We start from the raw sequence: 19888 nt of genomic DNA on the forward strand, positions 1-19888 counted from the left end.
TACAGCAAAGTAGCTATAGTTAATTACGGTATGTTATTTATGAAAAATGTAACAAAAGTAGATGTTATGCTCTTAGCACAAAAATGTGAGGATAAATAAATTATAAAAAATGTATGTACATATATGTTATTACTAGAAGAAAAGCCATCAGAAAAGATAATGAGCTGAATGCAGTGGCAAACTCCTGTAATCCCAGTTACTCCTGAGACAGAAAAGGCAAATTTGAAAGCAGCAGAGGCAACATAGTTTAAAAAAAAAGTAATGATATTTATCTCTACATAGTGGAATACTGTGTTGTTATTATCAACTTTATTTTGTTTATGATGACTTTTTTAGGAAATTAAGTTATTAATTCAAAGTTCTTAAAACTATCTCATCAATTATGATTTCTATGAAATAAAGGAATTAACTTAATTTCTTACAAGAAAAAAATAAAGTGCCTGACACAGTTTCTTATACATAGTACATGTTAAAAATATTTATCTGAACCTCAGAAAAGCCATTTACTCTAGTTCTGACAGGTGCATTACTACTCAATGGAGGGAGTTCACATTGATAGAGTGTATTATGACCCAGGTATTCTGCCAAATACAATCATACGTTATATATATGTGCACAATTAATTAATGAGCACAAAAATCCTGAGTGTATTTACAGTTGAGGACACACACTTGGGAGAATTAAATACCTCCTGAAGGCACACAGCATATAAATGAAGAGAAGTGACATTTGAACCAAAATATATCTCCCTCTGAAGTCCTGCTCTTTATCAATTCTTTCACCATCTCTGAGTTCCCTTTCTTCCTCTAACTTCTATGATGTTTTAATAGCTGTGCATTCTTTTACTATTTTTCATTTCTGAAGCATTTGTTGAATCATCATTGAAGGTCCCATTTCCAATGTAGTTAATGGTTTTATAGCATCAAGTACTGTATGAAAGATGACATTAAAATTCCCAAGTTTTATTAATACTTTTAACAGCTTTACTGTGATAAAATTGACATACGATAATCTACACATATCTAAATGTGCACAGTCTGATACATACAGACACATGTATACACCATGAAACCACCACCATTATAATGATGAACATATCTATTACCCCCCAGAGGTTTCCTCATTTCCTTTGTAATCTGCCTTTCCCATCTCTCATTAGTCAACCAGTAATCCACTAGTGTTTATTTCTCAACATTTGTTTGGTTTCATTGGTGGATCTATTTGTCTAGTTTGATGCCAGTACTCCATTGTCTTAAGTCCTATAAAATTATAAAATGTTTTTTTGGGATTGGTTAACTTCTCTTAGCATTATCTTCTCCAACTGCATCCATTTACCTGCAAATGCCATAATTTTATTCTCTTTTAGTGCTGAGTAATATTCCATTGTGTATATATACCACATTTTTTAATCCATTCATCCACTGAAGGGCATCTAGGTTGGCTCCACAGTTTAGCTATTGTGAATTGTGCTGCTATAAACATTGATGTGGCTGTGTCCCTGTAGTATGCTGTTTTTAAGTCCTTTGGGTATAGTCTGAGGAGAGGGATAGCTGGGTCAAATGGTGGTTCCATTCCCAGATTTCCAAAGGAATCTCCATAGTGCTTTCCATATTGACTGCCCCAATTTGCAGTCCCACCAGCAATGTATGGGTGTGCCTTTTTCCCCACATCCTCACCAACACTTATTATTGTTTGTCTTCATAATATCTGCCATTCTGACTGGAGTCAGATGGTATCTTAGAGTAGTTTTGATTTGCATTTCTCTAATTGCTAGAGATGATGAATATTTTTTCATATATTTGTTGATTGATTGAATATCCTGTTCTGAGAAGTGTCTATTCATGTCCTTGGCCCATTTATTGATTGGGTTGTGGGTTTTTGTTTGTTTGTTTGTTTGTTTTGTTTTGTGGTTTTTTTTGGTGTTTAGCTTTTTGAGTTCTTTATATACCTTAGAAATTAGTGTGTGATCTGATATATGAGGGGTAAAAACTTGCTCCCAAGATGTAACAATGGGTGCCCATCTAATGATGGTCCCGTAAGAATTATGTCATCTAAAATATAGAAAGAAAAAAAAAATTGTCATGTAGTAACATAGGCCTCTTAATTTGGTAAGCATTCTCTGCGATGTTCACACCATGATAAAATCCCCTAACAATCTAACAATGCATTCTCAGAAGTAGTCCCCATCTCTAAGCAATGCATGACTGTGATTGGAATCAACCTATACTATCTGTGAAGATAGGATTTGAAGAGGGAGACTGTTTAGGAGTCTTAAGGTGTTCCAAGTAACAGGTCGGATTTTGATGAGTAGAAATAAACACCATCGCCCCCAAAATTATAAAATGTTGAAGTCAGGGAGGATAAGTCCTCCAACTTTTTTTTTGTACCAAGGATTGAACCCAGAGGCACTTAACCACTGAGCCACATCCCAGCCCTTTTTATTTTTTATTTTGAGACAGGGTTTCACTAAGTTGCTGAGACCGACTTCGAATTCACAATCTTTCTGTCTCGGCCTCCTGAATGCTGCATTTATAGGCGTGTGCCGTCACACCTGGCTCCCCCACCTTCTTAAAGATGTTCTCAAAGTTGTTCTGGGTTTTCTAAATCATTTTTACATATTTTTTTGTCAGTACTGGAGATTGAACACAGGGGCACACTACCAGCTCTTTTTATTTTATATATTAAGACGTAGTCTTACTAAGTTGCCTGAGCTAACCTTGGACTTGATCCTCCTGCCTCAGCTGCTGGAATCACTGAAATTACAGGTGTGGTGTGCCACCATGCCCAGCTCCAGATATTTTTTGTTACTGGTCTCTTTTTTTTCCCCCCTTTTGTGTGTGTGTGCGCACGCGCGTGTGTGTGTTTGTGTGTGTGTGTGTGTGTGTGTGTGTGTGTTGTTTTACTATGTATTGAACCCAGGACCTTGTGCATGCTAGGCAAATGCTCTACCTAGCCTTTTTTGTTTTTTTTAAACAGGGACCACTAAGTTTTGCAGGTTGGCCTCAAATTTGTGATCCTTTTTCCTCAGCTTCCCAAGCAGTTGGGATTACAGTCTACTTGCATCATCACACACAGCTGTTAGTGATTCCTAATTTGTTTCTGTTGTAGTCCGACATACTTGACATACTTGAATCCTACTAAATTGCTTTGTGACCTAGTATATGGTATATCTTGGTAATTGTTTCTCATGTACTTGCTGCTGTTAGATATTATGTTCTATAAATGTCAGTTAAGTCAAGTTGGTTCTTCTGTATCCTTACTGGTTTTCTGAGAACTCCACCTGATGCCCTGAGCCTTCTGAGGTTTTCTATTCTATTAGGAGAGAACAGGAATTATTGTCAAATCTGTGCAACATCTGTGGATCATTTTCTCTAATCCATTTGGGTGGTTCTATTCTTAACCACACATACTTTCTTCATATAACATGTACTGATCAGTACTCAGCTGAATACTTGTCCTCTGCAGATTTCCCATGATATCTGTCTATCTCTGTCTCTCTCTCCCACCCTCCTCTTCATCACTCTGCAGTCTCAACTCCAGCCACTTTGGCCTTCCTGAATTCCTAGTTCTACTTCATCAGTTCTGAGAGACCATCATCCTCTCTGCCTGGATTCCCTCTCCTTATGTCTCTGCCTAGGAACTTTTTCTGGCAGTAGGTCATTACTTAATGTCCAGTGTCTTAAAAACTATATGTACACACACACACACACACACACACACACACACACACACACACACATATTTATAAATACATATTTATTAAACATTTTTAGTTGTAAATGGACACAATACCTTTATTTATTTATTTATTTATTTATTTATTTATTTATTTATTTATTTATTTATTTATTTATTTATTTATATGTGGTCCTAAGGATTGAATCCAGTGCCTCACACATGCTAAGGAAGCGCTTTACCACTGAGCTATAACCCCAGCCCTCTTCCATATATTTTGAACAGTTTTTAGTTAGTTTAGACCCTGATAGTCCATCTTGCTTGGAAGCAGGAATCCATTTTCCTGATACTTTTTCACATATTTCATAACTTTTTGTGTCATATTTGGAATAATGTTCACTGTGATCACTTCTCTGTCCACATGGAGTTCAGAGGTTCTGTTGTTGATTTTCTATAAGCAGCTGCCTTCCCCTGTATTGAGTATTAACAGATTCTTTATCTAGATTCTCCCTACCTCATAGAAACAATAAAAGCTAATGGTTTATTAAGTGCCTCCTGTGCAGCAAGCATGCATTAATGGTTTTAAATGTATTACCTCATTTAATCCTTATGGTACCCTGTGAAGCAGTCATTAACTTCATTAGAGAGATGACATAATTGAGTTGGAGAAGTTAAGTAGTTTGCCCAAGGTCACACAGGAGGTGACATGGTCAGCTCTCACACTCAAGTCCAACAGACTCAGAGCCCACTGCTTCCTAGAGAGTACCACAAAGCCCATGGTGCCTATCTGAGGTTATTTTGCTGAGTACAAGAAGACCACTACTAAAACCAACTCAAAAAGATTCTTCTTATCTGTCCTGGCAATAACAGTAAGCATTTTACAACATCTAAGGAAGGAAAAATACTAGTACAGCTAGAAAAAAATCATTTTGATTGAAGTTCTGTCAAGTGACCGGAAGAAAAAGAATTGAGTGCAGTTCTTTAGATAATAGAAGAAGAATGTAATTTTAGAAATGCTGAGTCAAGAGGGTAGAGGAGGGGGCTGGTGTGTAGCTCAGAAGTAGCATGTAGGAGACCCTGACTTCCATCTCCTCCACCACGGGGCGGGGGTGGGAAGGTGAGGGGTTGGAGCCAGGGCTGTGGCTCAGTGGTAGAATACTTATCTAGCATGTGAGGCACTGGGTTTGATCCCTGGCACCACATACAATAAACAAATGAAATAAAGGTATTGTGTCCATCTACAACCATAAAAATATTTAGAAAAAAAGTTTTCTAAATATTTTTGTGAGGGTAGAAGAGGGGAAAAGAAAGAAATTATTCTGAGATGATATGATTTCGGAAGGTGCTGGAGCAGTGCAGAAGCATGTGTTGCTGTCACTGCAGCCTTTCATTCCCTTCCATAAGAACCAAAAAATGAACTCAAAAATAGAGCAGGGAAAGGAATGTTTAGTGTCAACCATTGTTGCCAAGTTAAAATGTCTTCAATTGATTCCAAGTGCCATAGCACAGTACAATATTAACATTTTATATATTTTTTTAGAAATTTGTTCTACCTTCATTTTTATAAATGTATGAGCATTTTAAAATTTTTTTGTAATACCCACATTTTTTAAATGTTTATAACCTTTCTTAGAGTGTGAAGGGAATGTCTTATAGTAGTTGAAATATTTTTTTTTTTAAGTTAGTGTTATGGAAATTTCTAGAACATCATCCTTATTTTTTGTATAACACCATTCCCTGTTGGAAAAAACAATAGAATCTGAAGTCTGAGATTTGAGAAGTCAAGATCTAAACTTATTTTGCCACTGGCCTGAGGGATTACAAATGAATAACTGTAAGATCAGGCACAAGATTACCTCACTGACCTGTGGAGAATTTTCAGTAATAATTATAATTTCTTAGATATTCTTAAAATTTAGGAATTCTTAGAATTTTTTAAGAGGAGTCAGTTTAAAAGTATTAGTGATCCTCCTCCCCTCCCCCTCCTCCGTTTTTCAGTTGTAGGTGGACACAATACCTTTATTTTATTTATTTATTTTATGTGGTGCTGAGGATTGAACCCAGTGCCCTGTACGTGCCACTGAGCCACAACCCCAGTCCATCCCTCAGTTTTCTTTGTCCTGCACTCCCTTGACAGACAACTATGCTTGTGTAAATATTATTTATATTTAATATAGCACAAATGGTGCTATAGATAAATACATATACATTTTGAACATCCAATACTACTTTAATTAATATGCCTTTTAGCTATGGTGGGTAATATACCTTGAGACTCAGATTAGAAAATTATACATTTTCCTGTGTAACACTGCACAGGGGACTTTTCCTTTTGTGTCAATATACCTGTTTATCATCTAGTTATACCTGTTTATTATTTAGCATATAGTTCTATGACATTAAGTAAACTTCACAGTGTTGTGGCACTGTCCTCAGTATCCATTTCATCTTGCAGAAATGACTTCCCATTACTCACCGCAGTCCCTGACAATCACCTTTCTACTTTTTGTCTCTATGATTTTGACTCCTCTAGATATCTCATATAAGTGGAATTATGGGGTTTATTTTTTTTTGTGACTGGCTTATTTCACTTAGCATACTGTCCTCAAAGTTCATCCTTGTGGTAACATTGTCGGAATTTCCTTTCTTTTTAAGACTGAGTAATATTCCATTGTATGTATGTACCAATTTTGTTTGTCTTTTCATCTGTTACTGGACACTTGGGTTGCTTCCACCTTTTGGCTGTTGTAAACACTACTACTGTGAACATGGGTTTACAATTTTCTATTCTAGTCCATGCTTTTAATTCTTTGGGGTTTCTACCCAGAAATGGAATCGTTGGATTATATGTAACTCTATGTTTAATTTATTAAGTAAACACCATACTACTGTTTTTCCACACCAGCTGTACTATATACAGTAACATTAACAGTGTACAATGGTCCAATTTTCCACATCCTCATCAACATTTATGAAAATAGCTTTTTGAAAATAGCCATCCTAATGAGTATAAAATGGTATATCATGGTTTTGATTCACACTTTCCCAATGATTAAACATGTTGGGATCTTTTCATGTGCTTCTTGTCCATTTATATATCTTCTTTAGAAAAATATCCATTCAGGTTCTTTGCCTTTTGTTGTTGTGTTGTTGCTGCAGGGTTGGGAAGATCCTGGGGATTTAACTTAGGGGCACTTGACCACTGAGCCACATCCCCAGCCTTGTATTTTATTTAGAGACAGGGTCTCACTGAGTTGCTTACCACCTTGCTATTGATGAGGCTGGCTTTGAACCCACAATCCTTCTGCCTCAGCCTCCCAAACCACTGGGATTTCAGGTGTGCACCCTGAACCTGGCTGCCTATTTTTTAATTGGGTTGTTTTTTATTGTTGAGTTTTAAGCATTCTTTATATATTCTGGATATTAATCCCACATCAGATATATGATTTGCAAATACTTTCTCTCATTCTGTGGGATCCTGTCATTTTATTGTCCATTGATGCAAAACAATTTTTAATTTCGATGGTCCAATTTATTTTATTTTAGCTTTTTAAAAAATTTTTTTGGTACCAGTGATTGAACCCAGGGGTGCTTATCCACTGAGCCATATCCCCATCCTTTTTTATTTTTTTATTTTGAGACAGAGTCTCGCTAGAACCTCAGTAAGTTGCTGAGGCTGGCTTTGAATTCAGGATCCTCCTTCCTCAGCCTCCCAAACCACTGGGATTACAGGCATGCACCACCATGCAGAGCTATTTTATTCTTTTGTTGCCTATTGTCAGTCAGTATTTAAGAATAAAAAGTGAAAGATACTAATAAATATTTCTTCTCTATTTGAAACATATTTTACTATTGATTGTAAAAATGATCTCTATCCTCTATTAACATGCATGCATGAACAGACAGTCCTATCTATGTATAATCGAATAAGTAAATTAACATTTTGGAACAGTTCAATTTTAGGTGCTTTTCCTGTTTCCAGACATTTTCTTGAAGCAAGCAAACTAGCTAATGGTTTTTAATTTTTTCTAGCTAAATGCAGATAATGAAAGAGAAGAAGGAGAAGACTTTGAAGACAATATGGATGTTTTTGATGACAGCAGTTCCACTCCTTCTGGTACCTTAAGAAATTATCCACTCACCTGCAAAGTTGTTTATTCCTACAAGGTTTGTATTAAGATATTGCTGATATTAAATTGTGACAAACCTAAAGATACATGTGACTGTGTCTACCCAGCTTCTCACAGGACACCTAGCATAATGTTAGTATTCAGTTAATATCTAAAGGAACGAAACATAATGATGAAGAGTTTAAGCTCTGATATTAGATTTCTTGAGTTAAATCCTGTCTCACTGCTTATGAACTACATGAGCTTACTCTAGTCAGCCTCTTAATTTCTATGAGCCTCAGTTTCCTTATCTACATGATGGGGATAATATTGTAAAATAAATGTGAAGATTAAATGAGAGATTACCTTTATAGCAAAGCACTTGGCATAGTACCTAGTTCAGTAAATACAGTATATTCAGTAAATACAGCTCTTACCCTTACTCTCTATTGCCTGCTTGGCATAAACCCTCCATTAGAATGAACCTCAAAATTCATATGAAAATAAAATTGTTTCCCAAAGCAGTTTTTAATACTTTGCCTTTACTCATCCTAATATAATTCCCTCTTGTCCATATTGAGCAGGAAATCTGGATTAACAGATGCCAGAATTTCCAAACTTGGTTTGGTATAATAGTTCTTACTCTCTCTCATCCTTTCCTGCTTATCCAATTACTTTATATTCAACACAAAGTAAATGGTGTTTCAATTTTCCAGTTCCTTTCTTTCCCTCACTCCCACATTCAGTCTGTCAGCCAGTCCTGTTGTGCCCACCTCCACGACATATCCTGAATCTATTCACTTTTCACCATATTTACTGCTCTCATCTTTATCTAGGCCATTTCTTTGATTGTTATAAGATGGGGATGAGCCCTCATAATTAGGCTTCTTTGACACTAGCTTCCCAACGATCCATTTTCCAGCTACAATTATTTTTTACACATAAAGGAGTTAATTCCATCCCCTTTTCTAAAAAAAACCCTTTTTAAGCTTTAAATGTTAATTCCATTTCTTTTCCTAAAAAACCGTTCCCAGCCCGAACTCTTCACTGGAATCCGTAATGTCTAGCCTGATCGGACTCCAGGCATTCTCCCCAGCTTTATGTCAGGCCATTCCTCCACTTCACACACTCAGTACACTGGCCACTCTGGCTGCCTTTCTGGCTTCAAAAGTACCAGGTTCCTTCCTGAGTACACATCTTTGCACTTGTTGTTCCCTCTGATTAGAACTGTGTCTCCCCATATATCTGTTGACTGCCCTTATCTTCATTGTAGTTCAACTCAAATAGCCTCCAAAGGTCACCTCAGCCACCTAAACACATAGCTAGCTCTTTACTACTCTATCCCATAACACTGTTTTGTTCACCATACTGTCATCTCTCACTCAACTACGGGAATATGATCTGAGAAATTCAGCATTTGGTGACATTATCGTCATTCAAACATTGTAGAGTGAGCTTATACGAATCTAGATGGTATAGCCTAATAGACACCTAGCCTGTGTGGTAGAGATATATTATTTCTGTTCATCAGACCATGACGAACAAAACAACATGAGATTAAATCAAGCACAAGATAAACTCATGCAATCCAAAGATGCAATAAACGTGACATGTACAAGGCTACTGTTGGCCAGCATAAATTGTTTTACAGTAAACTTGTTTTTTTAATAAGTAGAGATTACACACCAAAATAATGATTAAAAGTATATTAAATATAAACTAATACCTAGTTGTTTATTATCATTATCAAACACTATATACTATACATAATTATGTGTGCTGTACATATATATGATTGGCAGCACGGTGGATTTGTTTACACTAATGATGCCACAGAAATATGAATAATATGTTATACTGTGACATCATGATGGCTACAATGCTGTCTTTTAATTTTTCATCTCCATTATAATTTTATGGGACCACCATATATGTGTGATCCAGTGTTGACCAAAATGTCATTATGTGGTACATGACTGTATAGCTCTTAGTGCCAGCCAGATTAAGTCTTACTTGTCTTCATATTTCTTTGCCTGGTTCCCCATTAAAGGCTTATGAAAGTATAAACTTTGTGTCTGTACCTTTTCTGTGTCATGAGCTCCTGGGACAATGCCTGGCACACAGTGGGTCTTGGATTAATAATTGTGAAATTAATAAGTGAATGACGTAAGGAAGGCATGAGCAAATGAATCCTTTTCTGGCCCCTATACTGATAGAGAAAGCAAGAGGAAAAGGTTAATGCTAAGGAATAACAACAGAGGGACTGTTCTGAGAGACTCTTTAACTGTCATACACTGGGCACTCTCACTCCACTCCCCAGTCCTGTGTTGCCAAAAGCTGGCATTATATACTTTTCAGTATCAGCTATTCCTGTTTTTTTTGAGTTTAACATCATTTCATTATATTTAAATTCATAATACTTGCTGTTTTCTTTAAAAAGTTAGGGTTTTTTCCTAGTGTACATTGTTTTGATAATGTTTTGAAATTTTGAAATCATCTTCTAAGAAATTTGGGGATATTTTACAGGACATTTTTAAACTAGGGTTCAGAATGTTTTCTGATATCACCTCTCCTTGTTATATTTACATGAAAGTTTCAAAACTAATTAAGATCCTTAGATGGAGAGAGTTCTAAGTGTCTAAATTGTTTTAAACAGCTCACATTCAGGCTGGGGTTGTGGCTCAGTGGCAGAACGCTCACCTAGCACGTGCAAGACCTGGGTTTAATCCTTAGCACCACATAAAAATAAATAAATAAAATAAAGATATTGTGTCCAACTACAATTAAAAAATAAATATTAAAAAAAACAGCTCACATTCACCCATTGATCTATCACAGTACCTCCATTGATCTATCCCAGATACGTCTCTGTGAAACCAGACTATCAGAATCTATTTAGGGCTGAGTGAAGTGGTGCATGCCTGTAATCCCAGCAGTTCAGGAGACTGAGGCAGGAGGATCATGAGTTCAAAGCCATCCTCAGTAATTAGCAAGGCCCTAAGCAACTCAGTGAGACCCTATCTCTAAACAAAATATAAAAAGGGGCTGGGGATGTGGCATAGTATTGAAGCGCCCCTGGGTTCAATCCTCAATACAAAAAAAAAAAAAAACAGAATCTATTTAGTCAGTTAATCATGAGCTAAAACAGAGTGCACAATATGTGATAACTTTTGTGATATAAGAATTAATATGACACTATCCCTGCCATCCAGGAATAGACAGACGATGCAGTAGTTAAATAAATTTTACAGACAAGATGGCATTTAAATTAAATCATAATCTAGACTTTTCTAGGTAGAGAGAGAAGATAGGGAAAGGAAGGATCCTTCTAAGCAAAGGGAAAAGCAGATATGGAAACTGGGATGAGAGGATAGGGTGTTGAGAACAGTTTACTTTTGGATGTGTAGGAGCACTGAGAGGTGGGGAGTAACAGAAGATCTAAAGGCATTTGCTGTCAGATAATAAAGGGCCTTGAATACTAGGCTCAGGAGTTCGGTTTTTATTCTGGACTTTAAGGAGATAACTTTGGTCTTTGTGTAGAAACTCAGGAGGATAAATTAGAATAGAGAGATCAGCTGGGCACAGTGGCCCAGGCCCATAGTCCCAACTACTTGGAATGCTGAAGCAGGAGGAAGATGGCTTGAAACCGGGGTATTCAAGGCCATCCTCATAGCAAAACTCCATTGCAATGAATGAATGAATGGAAAAAAGAGAAAGAGACTGACTTTGAGCCTAATCATGATTTCTGTGGCCTACACCAATAAAAAAGGACTAGATGAACCTGGTGAGAACACAGAAAAGCTATATTTAATATTCAGATTCAAAAGCTTTAAAAGTATTCATAACTTTTAACCTTATTAATATCCACCCTAAGGAAATGAGCCACAATATAGAAAATGTTTTAGATACAAAATATTCTTTCAGGGTTTGGGATATAGTTCAGTGGTAGAGTGCCTACCTAGCAATGTGTGAGGCCCTAGGTTTGATCCCCAGTACTGCAACAACACAAAAGTGTTCTTTCATTATCTTCTACTTTATAATAGCTCACAGTTTGCTATGGAGTTTTGTAACAGACTGAAACATATTAGGACTTAAGGAGACATTGTGAGACCTTGCATATATTTAATAGCCATTGACTGACCACTTGCTGCCTATAGTTGGAATAAGTGAGAAATACAGTCCCCGCCTTAAGTCATTCTAATAGGGAACTCATAAGGACTAGCAGTGAGCTAGAGCACCATGGTAGTCAGTGTGTGATGGACTCATGGAGTCTTAATGAAAGGAAGAAGCAACTGGCTCATTGCCAGTGGTCTGAGAAAGAGAGCTGGGCCACAAGTCATGAGAAGCTACTGCTTCTTTGTTCATTTCAATCTCTTCAATAACCCTACAAAGAAGATATTATCAGAAAACACCATTTATTCAACAAACAATTACTTGAGCATCTCTTTATACAAATACTTTGCTCTTTCTAGGCCCTGTGATGTAGCACTGATCAAAACAGACAAAAATCTGTCTTTATGGCACTTATGTTCTGGTAGAAAAAAAAGAAAGAAAGAAAACTGAGACTCAGATGGTCTCTTGCCCATAGAAACAAGACTGAAACTAGACTTTTATACCTATAATAATCTAATCCATTCATCAGAAAGGAAAGCTGGAACAGAGCAGGACAGACAAAAGGAGCAGCCGGGAATAAGCATAGAAGCAAGAGAGACATGGTGCACCTAGACCACAGGGAAGAGTGTGCTGGTCCAGGGTACCCCGAGGCTCACAGGGCCCAGACTCTAGGTCTTTATTGCCATGTAGAGGAAAACCTTGTACAAAAGTTGTCATTGGTGTGTGGTGTCAGCACAGTCATGCTAGTGTCTGCTTCTGCTAGAAGACTCCTGCTGCACTGGGCCTCAATGGCTGTTGCACAAGGACAGCAACATATCCTGCTTTGCTCTCACACAGGGTAGAGACTGGTATGGTTGTATTGAGACTTTTTAAGTCTTGGCATGTAATTTAGGAAAACGGCTTTACTACAGAAGTACCTTTTACTGGTATATTCAGGACACAATGTGGTTTCAGAATAGCAAAGAAATTCCATTGGAAAAGCTATCAAGAGTAAATGTGGACCAACACTAATTATCTCATTCAACAATTTATCCAATGCTTAAATCCTGAAATTGCCCATATTTACCTCCTGTTGACTAATGATCTTGGCAGTGTCACATGGCCCTCTCGTATGCTGTCTTTTTTGTAGGATTATGTTTTTGTATATGCTGAATTAATTATATAAAAAATATCCTCCAAGCTATTTGGCTTTTTTTATTTCAAGAACAGTAATAACTTACCTATCACTCTTCAGACTAAATGTTATAAAACATCTTCTTTTTTAATAGAGAATCTTTATCATATAGACTTAACTCATTTAATTCCAAATTTTAAGATGCATTAAGCCTGATTTTTCTTTTTTACAAAGAGTGCTGCACGTCCACATCCCAATAAATAATAAAGAACTAAATTATTTTCCTCAAAAAAGAATAATTGAGGCCAAAATTGACTCTACTGCTGTGTATAACTATGAAGAACAAATTTTTAAAAAGAGTAAATGAGACAATTTCTATCAGGTCCCCTCTCATCCTGCAGGAGTTCTGTCTCTTTTCTTTTCAATTAAATAAATTCTCTTTTACACTTAAAAAAAAAGTAAATAAGTGGGTTTCATATATTAACATAAGAGGTAATTTACTTAAAATCTGGTCCTGGAGTGGCTGGGGATATAGCTCAGTGGTAGGGTATTTGCCTAGCATGTGTGAGGTTTGGGGTTCAAACCCTAATACTGAGGGGAGAAAATCTAGTCTTATAGTATTCTCTGGTTTAACACCCATTTTCAAGACTGTTTTTGTCTTAAGGAGCTATGGTAGCTTCAGAATCTGGGTTTTGATGAAATGTTTAAAGCTTGCAAAATGTGGAGTGAATCATAGAAACTGACTAACTTTCTTGCCCAATTTTTGCTTGTGTAACTTGGAGATATTTTACACTTTGAAATTGTGAGATTTGAAAAACTATATGGTCTCAGTTGACAATTTTAACTGATCTTGGGACTTGGGGGAAGCTTTTAAGGCTTTTACCAGAGAGCCAGAAGATACTCACAAGCCCACCTGTTAATATGACATACAAGGCTCTTTAGGAAGCAAAGCCAAACAGACTCTCCAACCCCTCTGTGGAGCCTCTGAGAGTCTCCTCTCAGGTTTTGTTGTCCTAAGGGAAAATCTGGTGACTGGTGCTATCAGGGACAATAAAGCCATCACAGATTGTGTAGAACCTCTAAGGATCAACCCAGTCTCCATACTAATATTGGAGCATAATCCAAATTTTGCCTGATCTCAATCATGGCCTTTCCCACAATTTTCCTCTTTGGGCCACTATTTTATAGCAATTCCAGATCAACCCTCGGCATTGCTTAACCTCCATCCAATCCATGTACATAGCCCTTTGCATTTTCCATGCACCTCCATGGTAGCCTTTGGTAGCACTTCCGTTTCAGTGCCTTCTCCTCTGCCTGTGCTTCCCAAGTCGTCATGGTTCTGTGCTTATTCATCCTACATTAACTCCCCAATCCTCAAGAGAATGGCAGGACTGTCATTTTGAAGAAATGGAGGCTGAGTAACTTACCACTAGGTACCTGAGCTGAAGCTGGAACCCACATCCTTCACTTCCAGCCCAGTGCTGATCACTGATCTGATTGCCTCCTGAGGATCCAGTTTTAGTTGCAGTTTTATTTTGTTTCATTTTTTTAGAGTAAAACTTCACCTCATTATGATAGTTTTACAGCATTGAAATTTTTATGTTTCTCAAAATCATTTCAATATTTTGATCCCCAGTTTTTGTTCTGACCAGCTCACATCTGCTCTTTATCTAACCTTTTTAATTTTGTCCATGACCATCCTCCATTGCAGGCTTCTCAAGCAGATGAGTTGACCATTGAGGAACATGAGGTGTTAGAAGTGATTGAAGATGGAGATATGGAAGACTGGGTAAAGGTATATTCCTTTGCTCATATCGCCCCTCTTGTGACATTTTTAGGAGTTTGTTTTGGTTCTTATTATGTCCGGTCCAAACCTTTGTGTGTGCAAACCTGTTTTGTAACCATGTCTTTTACCCAGGCTCGAAATAAAGTTGGCCAAGTGGGTTATGTGCCAGAAAAGTACCTACAGTTTCCCACCTCGAACAGCCTACTGAGCATGCTGCAGTCCTTGGCCGCTTTGGACAGTCGGTCACACACATCCAGCAATTCCATAGAAGCAGAACTCGTTTCAGGCAGCCTCAACGGAGATGCCAGTGGTAAAGACTGAAACAAGGCACACTTTATTTGGTCACATTTGACCTAAACTGTATTACCCTAGGAGTAAGCCTTCAGTAGGTTAAAAAGCACTTTCTTCCTGTTTTTTGTTTCCCTTTTTTGATCACAGTGAGTAAAAAAATTACAACTTTGAGTGGTGCTCTCTGAGTTGTCATGTGAGCATAGGGGTGGTTGCAAAAGCAGCCTTTGTTCTTAACCAGATTTGTCTCTCTCTTGCTTTCTAGTCTGTTTTGTGAAAGCACTTTATGATTATGAGGGCCAAACAGATGATGAGCTATCTTTTCCTGAGGGAGCAATCATTCGTATCTTGAACAAAGAGAACCAAGATGACGATGGCTTCTGGGAAGGGGAATTCAATGGGCGGATTGGAGTGTTCCCATCGGTGCTAGTAGAAGAACTTTCAGCCTCAGAAAATGGTGATACTCCATGGATGAAAGAGATTCAGGTACCAGAGTGGGGAGAGCTGAATTTTATAATGTTTAAAGGGATGGAGGTGTGGCTCAGTGGTGGAATGTTTACCTAGTACGTTCAAGGTTTGATCCCCAGCACTGCTGAAAAGAAGAAAAGAAGAGCTGCTTTAAAACATGATTAAAGAAAAAAACTCCCTAGGGTCTCTTGAACCAGGCAAAAGTGGGTTGCAGTCTCTCTGCCTCACCCTCCCTGTTCCAGTCCTCAATTGCCAGATGTCTATATAGCTGAATTTCAGAAACCAGAGACTTGACGGTCAGACCCTTGTGGGATATGACCCTATTATGCCTTCATTCTTCTGCATTCTGTGAATCTATTAACCAAAATACTAAATCGTATATAGCATATCAAAGGTTGGTTTGGTGGAGAGAGAAAAAACAAATCGGAGAGAGAATGTGTTATGTCCATGGTTAGTTTATGTGGTACAACTCTGAGGTAGCTCTTCGTTCTATCACACTCAGAGCCCTACCACATAACCCAGGGCCTGCCAGAGCCCCTGTCCCACAATAAAGGGGCTGTAAGGTTTTGCTCATCAGTAGGAAACTTGCATTTACAGGAAGTCCTAATTTATTCAGTTCAGTTTTTCTCTGGGGATCTGTTACAGCAGCCTGGCAGGTAGAAGAATAAAGAAAGTGTTTGCCAATCTTGTTTGCGTGATAATAACTTAGCCTCACATACAAGAAGCTCAGCCAGTTATTGTATCTTCATATGTAAAAACAGTACAATTTGTCCCCTTTTTTGTTCTTCCTTAGCTTTGTTGAATTGACTAATTTATCATATTTTCAATTAAAAAAGAAAAGTTTAGAGAATGGTTTGACTTGGTAACTGTTTGAAGATAAACTAAAATCAGTAATATAATGAGATCTATGATAGGAAACTGTTAAATGCATCATGAAACAGTTTGGGGTAGTTATTTTAGGTCCATTTGCTGACGAGCAAAAGGCTGACAAGCTTTAACAGTCATAATTTAGTCCCAGAGAATAGGAATGTGTGTTCAGCAGCAGAGAAGAAGCCAGCTCTCTTTCCTGAGGCCAAGAGCACCTGGTAACCTTGCCTCCTTCCATGCAGATCTCTCCTTCCCCCAAGCCGCAAACATCCCTGCCTCCGCTACCGCTGTATGAAAAGCCTCCCAGCAGTCCTTACCCCAGCCTGGATAAGAGGAGTGCCCAGCTCTTCCCCCGTCTCCTTCAACAAATGGTAAGGGTCCTCTGGGCAGGGTCTGAGTGCATTTTATTGCACAGCACCACATAAATTGAGCTTTTTAATTCTCTCCCTTAGAAAATAGCCTCCATGCTGAGTCACCAGGATTCTCACAGGCATCAAGGCATACTCCTGAGACCTCATATGGCAAACTCCTGCCTGTAAGTCTCCTAGCTGGCAGGGTTATAGAATGCATAGTTCTTCCAAATCCAAATCAGCCCCTGTGTGTTGCCAAACAAGGATGAAATGAATTTGGGAAGGTAAAAAGATTGATTGAGGGGCTGGGGTTGTGGCTCAGAGGTAGAACGCTCGCCTAGCATGCATGAGTCACTGGGTTCAATCCTCAGCACTGCATAAAAATAAAATATTGTGTCCACCTATAACTAAAAAATAAATTTTAAAAAAGAGCGATTAAAAAGGCTAAGTGGGTTATGTGCCAGAAAAGTATCTACAGTTTCCCACCTCAAACAGCCTCGACAGCTCTAAAGTCAATTCATCTTGGATCATTTAGTTTATACTGGAACACTTCTCACTGACATGGTAAGATCACAAGATAACCACTGTGCAGGTGTATTTCAATTGTATTTCAAGCTCTAGGAACATTGAAGTAGTATAATTGTAACATAAAAACAATTGTTTTAGCAAGTGTTTATTAAGAATCTATTTTCCAGGCCGTATTTGCCTCTTTGAGGAGCATTGAAATACACTAAATGACCTAAAAGAACTCCTGTTCTCAGGGATATATTCTGACAAATAGTTACCTATGCTCACCCTTCACTTTACTGCCATCTTAGTTCCACTACCACTCCTCTTCAAGGTCATGGCTTTCATACTGGTAATCCAGTGGACCCTTTGCAATTCTGTTTTCCTTGACCTTCTTGAACCACTAGGTTGATTCATTAAGCAGATATGCTTTGAGTTCCTTATTAATGACTTGGATCTTAATATTTTTTTTATACTGGGGAATAAATCCAGGGGTACTATACCACTGAGTTATAGCCCCAGCCCTTTTTATTTATTTATTTTTTCAGACAGAGTCTTACTAAATTGCTCAGGCTGGCCTCAACTTGTGATACTCATGCCTCAACCTCCTGGGTAGTTGGGATTACAGGCTGGGCCACCACACCTGGCAGGGACTTGGGTCTTGATTCTAAATGTGATTGAAAGCCATTGTGAGGTATTAAGCAGGGCAGTGTTGTGATTAGTTTTGTATTTTAAACACATATTTATGGCTACCAAGTGGAGACCAATAAAAGGTGGCAGAACTGATACAGGAGCCATTAGGAGGATGTAGCAGTTGTCCAAGCAAGAGGCATTAGTAACATGGGCTGGTGGGTAAGAGTAGAAATGGAGAAATCGGGGCTAATTTTCTTGTCCACCACACTTTGCTGGCTGGCTCTATACCTCCAGCTCTTCCTTTTCATTGACCTTAGCAGGTTTCTCCTCCTCTCTCCATCTCTGCTGATACTTTTCATGATCCTGTCCCTAGACTGCTTCTCTTGAAGTCATTCAACATATTCTCCCCAAGTTACCTATTCCCATGACTGTAAGAACCAAATCCCAGAATCATGTCTCTCAGTGAGTTTCAGACTTGTGGTAATCTCAACTTATATGTCTGAGACCAACCCCCAAAACTCAGCAAAAATTAGTGAATTACCTTCCCTCCAAGACATGTTCCTTCTTCCATTTTGCCTGTCTTGGTGAATGGATCCTCTATCCTACCAGTGCTCTGGAGGCATTTCTCAGACCTTCCTGGCCTACCTGCAGTCATCACCAGGTCTTGCCAGGTTTACCTTGGATACAGGTCTCAAAACTCTTCACTGTTCTGCTTCCACCATTCCTGGTATCTAGTTCAGCTCACATCAGCCTTCATTCTGAAAAGTCTGGAAAGTCTCCTATGTTGTCAGCTCACTTGTCCTGTTGCCCACTTCCAATCTCTTCTCCAAACTGTTATCTGAGACATCTTTTCATGGATCTGATATGCCTTACAATCCATCAAAGACTCCCCTGCCTACAGAATAAAGCCCAGATTTCTTTTTTTTAAATATAGGGTTTTTTTTAATATTTATATTTTAGGTGTAGATGGACACAACACAATGCCTTCATTTTTATGTGGTGCTGAAAATCAAACCCGGGTCCCACCCATGCTAGGCAAGCGCTCTACGCTGAGCTACAATCCCAGCCCAAGCCCAGATTTCTTATAACATGTCTCAACAAGGCCCTTCATTTCTTGCCCCAGCCTGCCTCTCCAGCCTTCTCTCTTAGAACTGACTCCCAAGACATGCTGAAATGTCTTATTTCCCTAAGTATTGCGCTCTTGCCTTCCAGGCTTTAGCTTTGGAGAAGGATTTTAGGGCTTTAGTAACTATTGTGCCCAGGGCTTTTAGCCCAGGCAGCAGTCTCATTTGTAGACTTGACATTTCATCCAGAACAGTACCTGCTTTTCGGGGTGGGAAATTTACACTGAAAGTATGTGCCCATGTCATTGGATAGAGGACTGGTTGGACTTTGCAGATGCTCCAGCCTGAGTCTGGAAGCTGACTTACAAACCAAGATTTTGTTCTTTACTCAGGTCCGAGCGGCTCCCCCTCCACCCACACAGAACCACCGAAGGCCAGCAGAGAAGATGGAGGATGTGGAGATCACACTGGTGTGACTATGGGCTTGCCCTTTGTTACCGCTACAATCAAGGCCAGGCTTGGAGTTTGGCCCATCCTGTTGTTTAGGCACCTTTGCATGATGGTGACTCTTTAACAGAGCAAAACCAAGGCAGATTCTCTGTGACTGGGTGGCCTGGTGAACTCCTCCCATGTTTTGAATATTTTGTGCCTTTTTTTGTTGTTGTCATTTTCTATGTCATCTCTCCTACCATAGCACAAATCCTAGTGGGCCCTAGAAGCAGAGGGGAGTAGCCCTCATGCCTAACAGTGGTCCGTTTTTATAGGAGATTCCAGACCAGGCCTCATTCCAGGGAATAGTCACAGAATTCTGATCATGTGTGCTCGTACAGTATATTACTGTGGCCACAAGGATGTGGCAAAAATCTCATCATTCTTCAAGTGGCTTTTGCTCATCTGATTAAGTATTAATCAGA

At 38.5% G+C, this 19888-nt stretch overlaps 1 pseudogene; it reads left to right on the forward strand.

The window, feature by feature from the left end:
* The window catches only part of LOC143637798 (F-BAR and double SH3 domains protein 2-like), a 150564-nt pseudogene extending 131007 nt beyond the window's left edge, over positions 1-19557 (forward strand).
* Positions 19558-19888: the final 331 nt, after the last annotated feature.

This window comes from Callospermophilus lateralis, unplaced genomic scaffold (assembly GCF_048772815.1).
Source record: "Callospermophilus lateralis isolate mCalLat2 unplaced genomic scaffold, mCalLat2.hap1 Scaffold_91, whole genome shotgun sequence".
Classification (NCBI taxonomy): domain Eukaryota; kingdom Metazoa; phylum Chordata; class Mammalia; order Rodentia; family Sciuridae; genus Callospermophilus; species Callospermophilus lateralis.